Source organism: Bemisia tabaci, chromosome 4, assembly GCF_918797505.1.
Source record: "Bemisia tabaci chromosome 4, PGI_BMITA_v3".
Taxonomy (NCBI): Eukaryota; Metazoa; Arthropoda; class Insecta; order Hemiptera; family Aleyrodidae; genus Bemisia; species Bemisia tabaci.
Genome location: NC_092796.1, coordinates 2,866,899 through 2,879,543, shown reverse-complemented (window position 1 = coordinate 2,879,543; position 12,645 = coordinate 2,866,899). Strand labels below are relative to the sequence as shown.

Below are 12,645 nucleotides of genomic sequence, written 5' to 3'. Positions count from 1 at the left end.
CTCCTTGAAGACCAGTTGGATGTTTCATCATCATTAATATAAACTTCGAAGGATTCAGACTTTCAGCGACTCTACACCTTTTTCTATTTCACTTGAGGGGAAGTGTCCCCTCTCCCCGCCTCTCTTCCCCACCCGTGACTGACTTGCGCTGTGCTGAACGGTTCAGCCTGAACCTTTCCCCTACGTCCTGACCGTTCCCCACTCCTCAGTCAATCGAACCATGCCTCCGCTTATGCATTGTCGCTCGCCCACCCAGGTACATACCAGGGTACAATTATTTTCTTCTTGTTGCAGTCTCAGTGCAAATTTACTGTATACCTATCCAGAAAATAACTTGTAAAAATATTAACATTGATACCAACAGTTGCTTGCAATGTAAAAAGCTTTGATCAAAAGAGCATGAAATAGGAAATGATAGAGAGAGGGAGGGAAGCAGGAGAAAGGAAGAAAATTTTATACTTTCCTTTTCTTAGAAACTATCAATGCTAGAATATAAGAGGGTCATCCAAAACGCAAATATTAATTTATACCTTTCAAAGTAAAAAAGATGACTCAAATCGGTAACAAAGTGTTCAAATCAGAAACATTCTTCACTTTAAAACTCTCCTAAGATTTTGACAATTGATCAATACAGTTCCCAGAAAAGACTACATGTAATGGAATGGATACAGAAAGACCATCATTTCTTGGCATAGCAACCCTTCAGTCTAATGTTAAGCTCTATACAGTAAGACCTCCATCGGATTTTACAGGACTGACGAATTTATACATTAAATTGCAAAATCCGTTGATTCGAATTACTTGAAGTCCTAGGAGGGACCAAAAGAGCAATCCGATAAACTGAAGTTTTAATGTACCTTGTTGAGAAGCTGAAAGAGTGCCCATCTGCTTCAATATCCATCTATAATTGATAGCTTCCAAGAGGAAATAAAATAAAATCCTTTAAAATACATTTTCATATTCTACTCAAGGCTTAAATGTACACTTCAAGGCAGAGAGTATACTGAAAAAATAGTGTACTTTCTTCGGAAAAAAAATACACTAAAAACTAAAAATAGACAAAAGGAAATTTTACGATAAAATACATGGCATTTCTTTGAATAATTTTACTTCCGATTCCTTTGTCAGAAGTCTATTCTTAAAAAATTCAAGATTCAGTGACATCAGTCAAATAAAATTAGGTTGATTAAAAAATGACCGATCGAAAAGTTCCACATCAAGCAAATCATTCTACTTCAGTGGACAAAACCTAAATTACCAAACCCATGAGCGCCGCAATTGTTCGCCAGATAAACATAGCTCTAGAGATAAGTAACTGATAGATTGAAGAAGTAGAGAGAGGAACTTACCAGTTGAGAACCATTAACTTTTGAACAGCCAACAGAGCTTCATAACGAACATTGGGATCTTCGTGAGATAAAAGTTGCATCACAAGTTGTTTTCCTCCTAACTGTTCAATGACACTGTAAGATAAAAACAATGAAAACTATACAGAGAGAGGTTGTGAAAGCTAGAGAAAGTAGAATGGTCTGATGTAAGCATTACCACGTATAACACGTGCTGTCGGAAGTATATAATCTGGTAAATGATGCCTCTATCTATGTTCAGTGGTAAATGTTGTTGAGCATTTCAACATCAGCTATAAAATCACACACCCGATTCCAAAATTTTAAGATGTAGATCATTCCAAGCACTGAGCAAGCAAAATCATTACTCTCCTGAACCAGGCCTTTGACCTTCCAGAAGTTAGAAGAGTGATTCCGTTCTGCCTTTCTTATAGAGGGCTGTTACCTCCTAGAAGTCACCGGTGATCATTACAGCGTTTGATCAGCTAGGCAGTTACCAAAGAGTACATCCAGTCTTCAATTACATAAACTCTAAGCTCACTCACTTTTTATAGACTAAAGGACAATTGTTACGGAGCTGCACGCTCCATCTTCAGCTTCATCACGACTGATCCTTGTTGATTAACCCCAGCAGTCCATCCTCAATTTCATCGAAAATGTCATTCGTCAAACGGTAAGAATGTCAGAGCATGTAAACCAAAACTTCTCCGAAGAATTGTTTTTAAATCTTGATTTAATTTAAAAATTGTCAATTATTACTTACTGTTTGCCTCGCGAATAGTGACGGACGTATTCACCAACATCAAAGGATGCAACGCTGAACACCAAAGCATCCTTGGAAGTATCAAGTAAAAAGACCAGACAGCAAAGAAGCTCATAGTTGCGCTCATTCAAACGTGCTGCATTTTCTCTCCAGAACTGAGCAGACCGGTGGACTAGAGACCTCTCTAGTCACCCACATTTTACTTCAGTGGCATATTCATCAAAAGAACTATAAGTAAAAATGAAAAAAATTATTTCAAATTGCAGTATTTACTTTCTTGATGATAAATACTAGAGTACCTATATAGCGAGAGTATGGACAGATTGCTTCATGGAGGGCTTAGGGCCCAAAAGTGCAGCCACCCTTTTAACCAACTTCTAACACACAAAATTTCACTGCCAGTCTGCAGATTTCAATTCTAACCAAGATGGCTAAGAATGTACATAAATGAGCGTTCTTCCGCAAAAATGAGTAAATTTGTGCAAAAACTAAGTCAAATACGTGCTTTATAAACGATCGTTTGTAACAATTGTATTAGTAAATCGCTCTGGATAATTGAAATTCATAGGTTGGCTGCATTTCTGGGCCCTAACTTTATTCGCGGAGGCATCGGTGAAGGCCTGATGGATTTCCGGAGTTTCGCATCAGTCTATACTCTCGCTATAAAGGTACTCTAATAAATACCACACACACTACAGACAATGGTCTTCCAAAGATACATCGTAAATTATCACTCTTTTGGGTGGAGAAAATGTCATTAAGAGACTTCGTACTTCAATTTAGTGATATATGAGCTACTCTATTGTACTAAGGAGAAACACCGTATGAATATTCGAGAGTTGCCAAATTTCCTTCGATTAAATGTTCATATTTGAGAAGATTTATGAATATTGTCTCTTAGAATTTGCAGATAACTGAGGTCCGATTGCGGATAAATCTCTCTGAAAAATTGGAGAAAAAATATTCACATATTTCTTTGTATTCTATTAAAGGAGCTTTGGCGATGGCTGATGGCTCCTACAGCATACTTCTTTAACACGGTAGTATTTTTTGCCTCCATTCTTAGCAGATGATAACTTCGGAATAACCTGTTGAACATTTTACAAAGCAAGTTTGTTGATCTACATCATATTTCAACAGATTATTCACTGATTTCATGAATCATCATTAGGCAAAAAGTAATTAATGATTCCCAAAATGACTTTTTCTCTTTGGGAGGATGGAGAGTGCAACATCTCTAAAAATGTTGTCTCTGGCTTAACCCTAGCTTTACTGACCGTTGTTACACACATGGGTTATCAAACCGGACTTTTTTGAACCCACATTTAAAATACATAAATTTTACAGGCTGTACTACAATTGTTAATTTTTTCCGAGGTGCTTCACCACAGGGATACACTTTTCCCCACCCGTAGTTCTCCTTCAAGATGTGGTGTATGCAACCACTAGGTAGAAAGACCAGTAAATACACCCACTCACTTGTAGGATGCCGAGTACTATAGTGGGAGAGAAAATAGAGTTACCAGATACCTTAAATCTTGAACGGATGCCTGCAATTTTTCGTTGAGAAACTGAACATCTTCTACAATGTCTTCATCATCGAGTTTGTGTTGCTCCAAAATACTCAGCTGCTTTAATACTTTACTCTGTACCATTGCAATACATGTTCCTTTGCAATGTTCGGCTCTTCTGTTTTTCGATTAAGTTCTAAAAAGCGAACAAAGCAAGAAAAAAAAAAAGAAACTATTAATCATCTCTGGACAGCTCGATACTCGAATCAACGAGCTCTTTCCCTCTTGTTTTTTTTACTTCCTCATATTCTTACATTTAAGAGGCGAGGGAAAGAAATACAGATTACTTTCTACCTTACATTGACACAAACAATCCATATCTGAAATTCTGCCGATTTTCACAAGGAGGTACATGCATCTCCCATAAGAACTGGACCCAGAACAGAATCTTGTCATACCCTCACCTTTTGTAAAGGAAGGTTACAGAAGTTCAAAAATGGCGGAGGTTTTTGATCCGGCCCCCGAGGAAAAGGGGGGTCAAAGAAAAATCAACTTTTCAGCATAACTTTTGAACAGTTGCATATATCGAGTGGCAGAATCGGTTTTAATGGTGATTAGGAGTTGCAGAGCGCTATGGTACACTGGGTTAGTGGCGTGATATAGATATACATGTTCAAACTATTTGTAAATTAACCGAAGATAATGTCAGTGTTACAACCAAGATTTTGAAATTTTTTGCTTCCATTAAGTTAAGAATATGAATTTTTTTATTTTTACTCACCCTTCATGTTTTCTGTAAAAACATTAATAGCCTGTGATGCTGAACGACTCTAATTAACTTACTAACTAACTATCTGCAATCATTCTGAAAATATGACTAAGCAGGCATCAATGCTTTGAATGCACCCTGTGCGCAAGTGTGTAGGGCCGGCATGAAAAAATGGGTGGGTATAAAAACCAACTTACCCTGAATACAGCCAAGATGATGCGGGTGACTTCTTCTTTCACGGAGTCACTGAGATATCTGCTAGGATTGGAATGACGCCTAATCTGTGAAATTTAAGAGCAACCAGAATTACGATAGAGTGAAGGCAAAAAAATAGAGGTAGCTTCATTTTCTTTTTGTCTTCTCTTACTACGCATGAACTTTTCTCTCGAACCAGACTACACAATCAAATCATTTCCTTGTTGATCCCTTGATATTAGACTGACAGAGAACATTTTCCTCATTGTATACGGCCTGGAAAAGTTCTAAATTTAGTAACAATGCCATAAAGGACAGCAATTTATTTAAGGCATTGAAATTATACTAATTAGTAACATAATAAACATTCATCCATATTCTAGGGAAGGGTTTCTGATTCTTAATAAACCGCTTCCACCTTTAGACTTGTTCTTTTTCAACTGGTCTTCTAGCCTGATATTTGAGTTAGAGGTACCATTAGGGTGCGGCTTATTTCTGTCATGGAGGAAAATCGACGAGGTCCGGGTGGCAATCGGTTATATCTATGAAAATAATAGGCTGTAGAAAATTTGAGCCAATTTGAAGCTTTTTTAAATAGTGCTCAAAGGGATAAAAAATATGGGTAAAATTACATTGGTTTGAATGGGCGGAAAAACGCCTGATCAGCGAAAATGCGTTTCACGGATCTAATATGCGCTTAAATGAAGAAAACCTGACCAGCTCTAAGAGAAGCATACAGGGGCCCTTTCAAAACGGGAAAATCACACTTTTGACCCATGGGTGACGGTAGGGGAGATCACTCAAGTGCAAGATAAAATATATACACCAATTTCATTCTAGGCTCGAGAAATAGTATGAGGCAACATTGTAAAGGGCCAAGTATAGTTCTCAAGGGCTGAAACAACTTTTATACAGTATTTCTCATCAAGTTGTGAGATACATTTGCCTCTTCAACTTCGGAACACTTATTTTGAGTTTGATCTGAAAGTCTCAAAAGCGATCACTTAGCTGTGGGCGCAGCGCCTCAAAACCAGCTACGTCATGACCCCGCTGTCCCCACTCATGGATCAAAAGTGTGATTTTCTCGTTTCCAATGGGCCCCTGGATGCCTCTCTAAGAGCTGGACAGGTTTTCTTCATTTCAGCGCATTTTAGATCCAAGAAATGCATTTTCGCAGATCAGGCGTTTTTCCGCCCATTCAAACCAATGTAATTTTGCCCATAGTTTTAATCCCTTTGAGCATCATCTAAAAAAGCTTCAAATTGGCTCAAATTTTATACAGCCTATTATTTTCATAGACAGAGCCGATTGTCACCCGGACTTCCTACATGACGGTCCCTAGCGAGGAATTTAAAACATTTATGGCATGATAAGGCTATCTGACCTGATATTTCAACAATTTAAAAACAAAATTCTTCTTCAACAGACAATTAACACTTTTAGACTTATTTGTATTATACTCACTTGTTCATTTTTTGAGCAAATTGAGGGTTGAAAGGCAGTAACCGAAGACAGAACATATCAAATAAGTTGGAAATTTACTTGTCCAGAGGCAAGGACTTTCAACAATGTTGAGGGCCCTCCAATTTTGATGAAAGCCAAACGATATTCATCGTGACGAAGAACTACTTGCAAGCATCTTCCGACAAAAAGAAGTCCTCTCCCTAAAAGATAACAAATTCGATGAAATCAGTAAACGCATCCTGAAGACGTCAGATCAAGATTGAACTGAGGCCCACTGTAAAGTGCCCACTGATAGTACCTAGGGCATACTTAAATGAGAAGGGTGTGGATTAAGAAGTTTAAGAAAAATTCTATCTGTTTCAGGAAGAGATGGGATTTTTAAATGCAAGTTCAAATATTAAAAGGTGACTTTTCCAGCAGATTCACTCATTTTCTTTTGCTTGAAGAGTTTACTTTGAAAATTAAGTTGGACTTTTCCAGATCATTACATTTGAGGATTTAGGTGGAAAAACGGCATGAGTCAGAAAATAGCGGTTTGAGAAAACGAAGGTTGAATATTTTAAGACATGATTCCTAGAGTACCTATATACTGAGAGTATGGACAGCTTGCTTCATGGAGGGTTTAGGGCCCAAACGGGTAGCCAGCTCTTTAACACACTAAATTTCACTGCCAATCTTCAGATTACAATTCAAATCAAGATGGCAAAGAATGTTCATAAATGTGCGTTCTTCAAAAATTAGTAAATTTATGCAAAAACTATGTCAAATACGTTCTTTGCAAACAACAGGTTGTGACAATTATAATAATAAATCGTTCTGGATGTATGTAATTCATAGGTTGGCTGCCCTTTTGGGCCCTAACCTTGTTTGCGCAGGCATCGGTGAAGGCCTGATGGATTTAATTTTCTGAGTTTCACACCTGTCTATACTCTTGCCGTACAGGTACTCTAATGATTACCAGCTATATACTAAAGATTTTGAGATCATGGGTTTGACAAAAATGATAGATCAAACCCTCATTTAGAGGTTGGTACCATTGCATTTACTGAAATACAGTCAGTATTTGACATATTTAAAATGAGATTTACAAAAGCGCTACAGAAGTCGTTTTTCAAGAGAACTACAGGCTATCAAGGAAAGGGAACTACTAAAAGATTATTATTTTTTTTAAAAAAAAGCATATTTATGTTGAAAAAGTTTATAAGCCCCCTCAGTACATGTCTAGGAGTAAAGGGGACAAAATTAAGAAGGGCCAGCTCCACTGAGTTCATCAATCGAGACATCATGAATCTTCAGCCTCACATTCGCTTTCACCATCGCTGCTTGTGAGAAGGGTCTCTTCCTCAGCTATAATGGGGTCGTGCATTGAAAAAACCTTAAAAGACCAGCCAATTTTCAGCTATGTGGAGAATTTGTACAGAAATTTTGACAGATAACAGTCATGACGTAGATGATTATTGTCACAGAATCGTAACCTTGCAAAAAAAAAAAAATCCTGTAACTTGCTCAAATCTTGAAATACTGTCATGAAATTTGGTGCAGTAGTGCCTTATGGTATGCTGTATGGAAATATCAGTTTTCCAGAAGAACAACCTGCGCTCCCCCACACCATTGTGCCACCTAGCTCCTTAGTTATTTTATGTTATATCGTAGGAAATTAGCAATCACAGGAAATAAGCAATCATCAACAATCAGCATCGAGTGATGCAATTTTAAAAAAGTGATGTCTTTTTTTTCTCTCTCTTTTCTCATCAAAAATTTTGCTAAGAAGTAGAGACCGCCGGATCATGTGGCAAAGGCAAGATGCTTTAGAACTTTTTGCACCTGCGGAAACAGAATTCTGAGGACAACAGATGCATTACTGAATTAATTAGAAGTAATAGCAGAAAATCATTGATCCATTTAACTTACACTCAATTTTAATTGTCCATTCAACCGATTCAGGTAAAAGTGAAATCAGAGCTGTCAAGTAAATTGGCAGATGGGTTCCAACAGGCAATCTTGGCGATTATTCTGGCAGGCATATTCACAATGAATCCATCAGATCCATTTAACAAGTTCAAAAACTGACTGCAAATAGGTTCTCGCTTCTTAGCACAATACTCGGCAAATATTTCAACTCTTGACCTGTCCTCCTGGATTTTAAAATACAGAAAATGTTAATTATTAATTATAATAGAGCACACTTCACATCAACTGAGAAAACCAGTTTTCTAATGCAATACTCTGAATTTGAAATTCATTTCTTGAGCCTGCAAAAATTTAGGAGAGATCTCGAACAGGTTTTGAACTAAAATATAAGAAAAAAACCCTGCCGCAAGCGGCAGGGTTTTTCCGTGGGGTTGCCGGCAAGTAGGGGACGGTTCCTTTTGTAGTCCGCGCATTTACCGCGGCATGAGTGTATTTTCCGAAGGGTAGTGTCACATTGGGGAGTGAAATCATTTACCCTACCCCTCATGCCACAGATATGTTTCAAGAAACAGTTCCCCTTGGCTGCGCAACTCCTACCCCCTCCCCCTCACCCGTAAAAACGGTAAATTGCCACTATTATGGAACACGTTGGCCGATTTCGCTGAAATTCAATAGGAGACCAGTCTTAGTAGATATCTAACTACCATCAAAATTTCAGCTCAAAATATTCATTTTTACTCGAGTTATCGCGTGGACAAAATTAAACCTCCCCCCACTTTGACCCCTCGCTGTGCGAAAAGTAATTAACGTATTCCGATTTTTTCTTCACAATTTAAAAGTACTCTTAGGGGACTATAAACCCCAGAAGTTTCGTTTCAAGAGACTTAAAAATTAACTGCCGCTCAACGCTCTGAAAACTGAAAAATCCTCACGCTGGCTGAAATACATACATACACACATACATACATACATGCATACATACACATATATATATATATGACAGAAAATGAATGACATATATATTCGTGATCTACGACTCGAGATCGGTGCTCTTTACATGGTCCCAGGTCTAGGTCCCACCATGAGGGAGAACGCAATAGTGTATCTTTCCTTCGGAAAATACACTAAAACAGAAAAAATATGAGCTGTTTGTCCTAAAAAATTATTCCAGTTCTCATTGACTAACAAAAAAATGTTACTTGATGAAAAATATTTATAACTCATACCTGAGACAAATCTATGGAGGCCAGTTTGGATAAATTGGTTGCTTTGAAGAGCAACTCATGCTCAGAGATATCCAGTGGCTCTGGCGCCATTTTGATATGTTTTTAAATCTGTAAAAAGGAGGAATCTACATTAGGAAGAAGACAACAAAATTCTTTGGGCTTCTTTTATTCAAGATTCTTTTATTCTTTTATTTTATTTTTTCAATATGATGGGCAGGTTTTTAATGTTGCAAAAGCAACCTTCCGAAAATAACACCACTCACTACGACACTAATCGATTTTTTGCTGACTACTTTTACTTGTGTAAACAGTCTATAGCAAATCATTTAGCCAGTCCTACAGTGCGGAGAGTGATACAGTAAGATTACCGCTGAAGTTGTCACCTCAAACAGGAGTTTAACTCCTCTCAAATAAAGTTTACAAAGATACAAGGTATATGGCAAAATGCTTTAGTTCTTGTTCTACATACCCACTCTACTGAATTAAAAACGGAGAATACACTGTAAACCGAAAATTAATATTCTTGAGTGTTGCACGATTCAAAACCAGAGGAGGTTGAAAGTGGAGAGTATATAAAATTGGTCAAACAACTTTATTCCTTCAAGAGGTAGGACAAACTTGTGTAAAAAAATCAGAAGCGATACAGCTAACTTGAGGTAGAGGTGTCGTCAGCTAAGTTGGCACTTGAATACATATCGTTTGCAAGCAACTATAATGTAGTAATCGAGGATTGACTAAGCTCACGATCCGGCTGCTGTCAATCTCTTATTGCTGTTGGACAATTGCATCGCAAATGCTTGCGAGTGGAATCTTAACAAGTGCCAACTTAGCTAATGCCGCCATTTTAAAGTTTCCAAATTTGAGAAAACCCATGATTAGATTTTTGCAAATATCTCCTCAACGGCTCATCCCACGAAAAAACAAAAAAACCAGCAGAAAGAACATAAAATTTCCTACCGAAATCACTCTCCCCTGTTTTATCTGGCTTACTTTGCTGGTCATAAAATTAACGTTTTCTTCAAAAATTAGCTTAAAGAAGGCGCATTTTTGCTGATTTTAGGAGAAACTTTGCTTTAAATCTCCAGCCACGATTATCTGAGAAAAAAACTGTTACGCTCATTGAAAAGAGCGTAAAATTTACTGCTGGAAAACATATCAATAGTTCCTAATCTTGATTATATTCTGTGAAACAGCAGTTTATTGGCTCGGCCCTTAAATTGTGACCATCTCCTTTCAAAACAAGAAAAAAAGAAGGAAAAAACCTAAAACCGAGGCTCAAACTGTGTAACAGTGTGGTAAAATACTGCTGGGCCTACACTATAAGGAGGGAGGGGGGGGGGGGGGGGGCCAAAAAGTTCAAACATTTTCAATCAGAGCTAACAATTTTGGGCTCTAATGAGGATCAAGAACAAAACTGATGGGAAGAGTGTTCAGCTCAGACAGTTTGCATTGGACTATTAAGTTGAGGTTACGTTGAGAGATCTATAATTTTGGGTCTTCCTATACTTCATCAGTAGATCACACTAGTCAGTGAATCCAACTGAAAATCTTGCAAAATCCAAGACAGCATCAAAGCACAAGTTTGAGGTACAAGTTCTGTACTGCAAGACGGTAAGTTTCGTATTAGTACTCATTAGAGCTCACAAGTTTTGATTCTGATTGATATTTTTTGAATTTTAGGGCTTTTGATCTTAGTTTGCGACGTTGCAGATTTTCTGCCATTCTTTCCTTCTTAAAATGGAGACCATTCGAGGGGAATTCTTAAAAACTCAGTCATTTTTCTTCTCTTTGAAAAGAGATGTCTGCGGAGACATCAAGGAATGATGGCAATTTGTTACCTTCACAGAAAGCAATACAAGAGGAGATTTGCCATCATCGCAACACAGTAAGCAGATGCATGGTAACAGGCGTAGGGGTGCTTCCAGTTTTCGGTGTGTGTTGCCAGATGCTTTCAGCCAGTCCGCTGACAAAACAAAATCAATGACTTTGGCCATCCTGAGAATGATTTTGGATGGCGCTCCAGGGCGTAGATACAAAACCAGTGCAACCTAAAAACAAACATTAAAACCATTAGTAAAACTACAAAATATGAGACAGTACTTGTAACTCCCACATGGAACTGCGTCATAAAGGTGTCTGAACATTGTGCTGCGTATTCTCTCATCTAAGAAGAGAAGAAAGGGAGCGAATCAAGGTTCCTTTAGAAATCAAAGCAGACATTTATTGCAAATGGTGCTGGAGACAGACAAAAAATGATCATCATTCACCGAGCAGGAGGCTCATTAATTATCCTGAAGCTTCTACTGTCATCTAAGCAACGCCAACTATTTGATGCTGCAGTTTTTCACTGGTTGCTGAAGTTCCAGAGGATACCCCTTTAGATTTAAAATCATCACCTTTCCTTCATTTAGATGATGCATCATGGAGAGACGAATCGAAGAACACTTTTTGTCAGTTCCTCAATTTCCAAGCACTCAGGAGGAGTGAGAGATTTTAGAGACAGGTATCAAAGAGGTACTAACATTGAAATTTAGTTGCTCATATGGTGGACTCGATAGCTGGAAATGGGGTAAAGGGAGTGAATGAAAAATTCGAATGATGGGTGAGGAAGGCTTAAAAATTAAGATAATAAATTTTTAAGTTTCTTCACTCATCGTAAGAGTTTTTCTTTGTCATTCCCGACTTGTAGTATTAGCTAGTAGTAATTGCTCTTGCTGTTGGCCACTGCCCACCAATTCGGGTATAAACTAAAAACTCTTCAAGATGAAAATTTTTAGACATGAAGAAAATTAATAACAAATAGGCAACAAAAGTTTTGCCTCACATGTCGCATTCCAAAACATTATGAGGGTGTCACGCAGAGGGTCAGGAAAAACAAATTCTCAATATTTTGCCAAACAATCTCACCTCTAATCAACAAAATTGAAGGCAGCATTTTAATTACATTCTAGTCTGACGATCTCTCACCATCACATGGAAAGAGAAGATGTGTAACTGCGCAATGGGTGCGTACCTCATGCCTATGACATTACCTGAGAGCAACACAGAATCAAGCCCCTGGTCATATACTTAGATCAACTGTTACCCTTCAGACAGTTAATGTTACAATTCCCTGGTGTTACATTGCTTTCCATACCTGGTTTGCACCATAAGATTCTTCACCTACGATAGTCTTAAAAGGGCATGAAAAAATATTTAGTGACCGTAGAGATAAGTGGTAATACTTACATCTGGCAGATTTCAAATAATTGTGAAACCTGAGAAAAAAATACTGAGAAACTTAGAACCGTCTTGCTATGGAGTCAAGAACAGCGCAGAAGGACTGACAATGAGACACATGGCCAAAATACAAAATCTTATTAAAAGTTCACGAATCGCCTGAACTTCAGTTACATTTCTTGAATTAAAAAGTTTAGTTTAAAATCTAAGAGTATTAATGGCAGCAAGTATTTTTAAAAAA

General features: G+C 37.7%; 1 pseudogene; it reads right to left on the bottom strand.

The window, feature by feature from the left end:
* Nucleotides 1-277: 277 nt before the first annotated feature.
* On the bottom strand, nt 278-9,275 carry LOC109033326 (V-type proton ATPase subunit H-like; annotated as a pseudogene).
* Between the last annotated feature and the right edge of the window lie 3,370 nt (nt 9,276-12,645).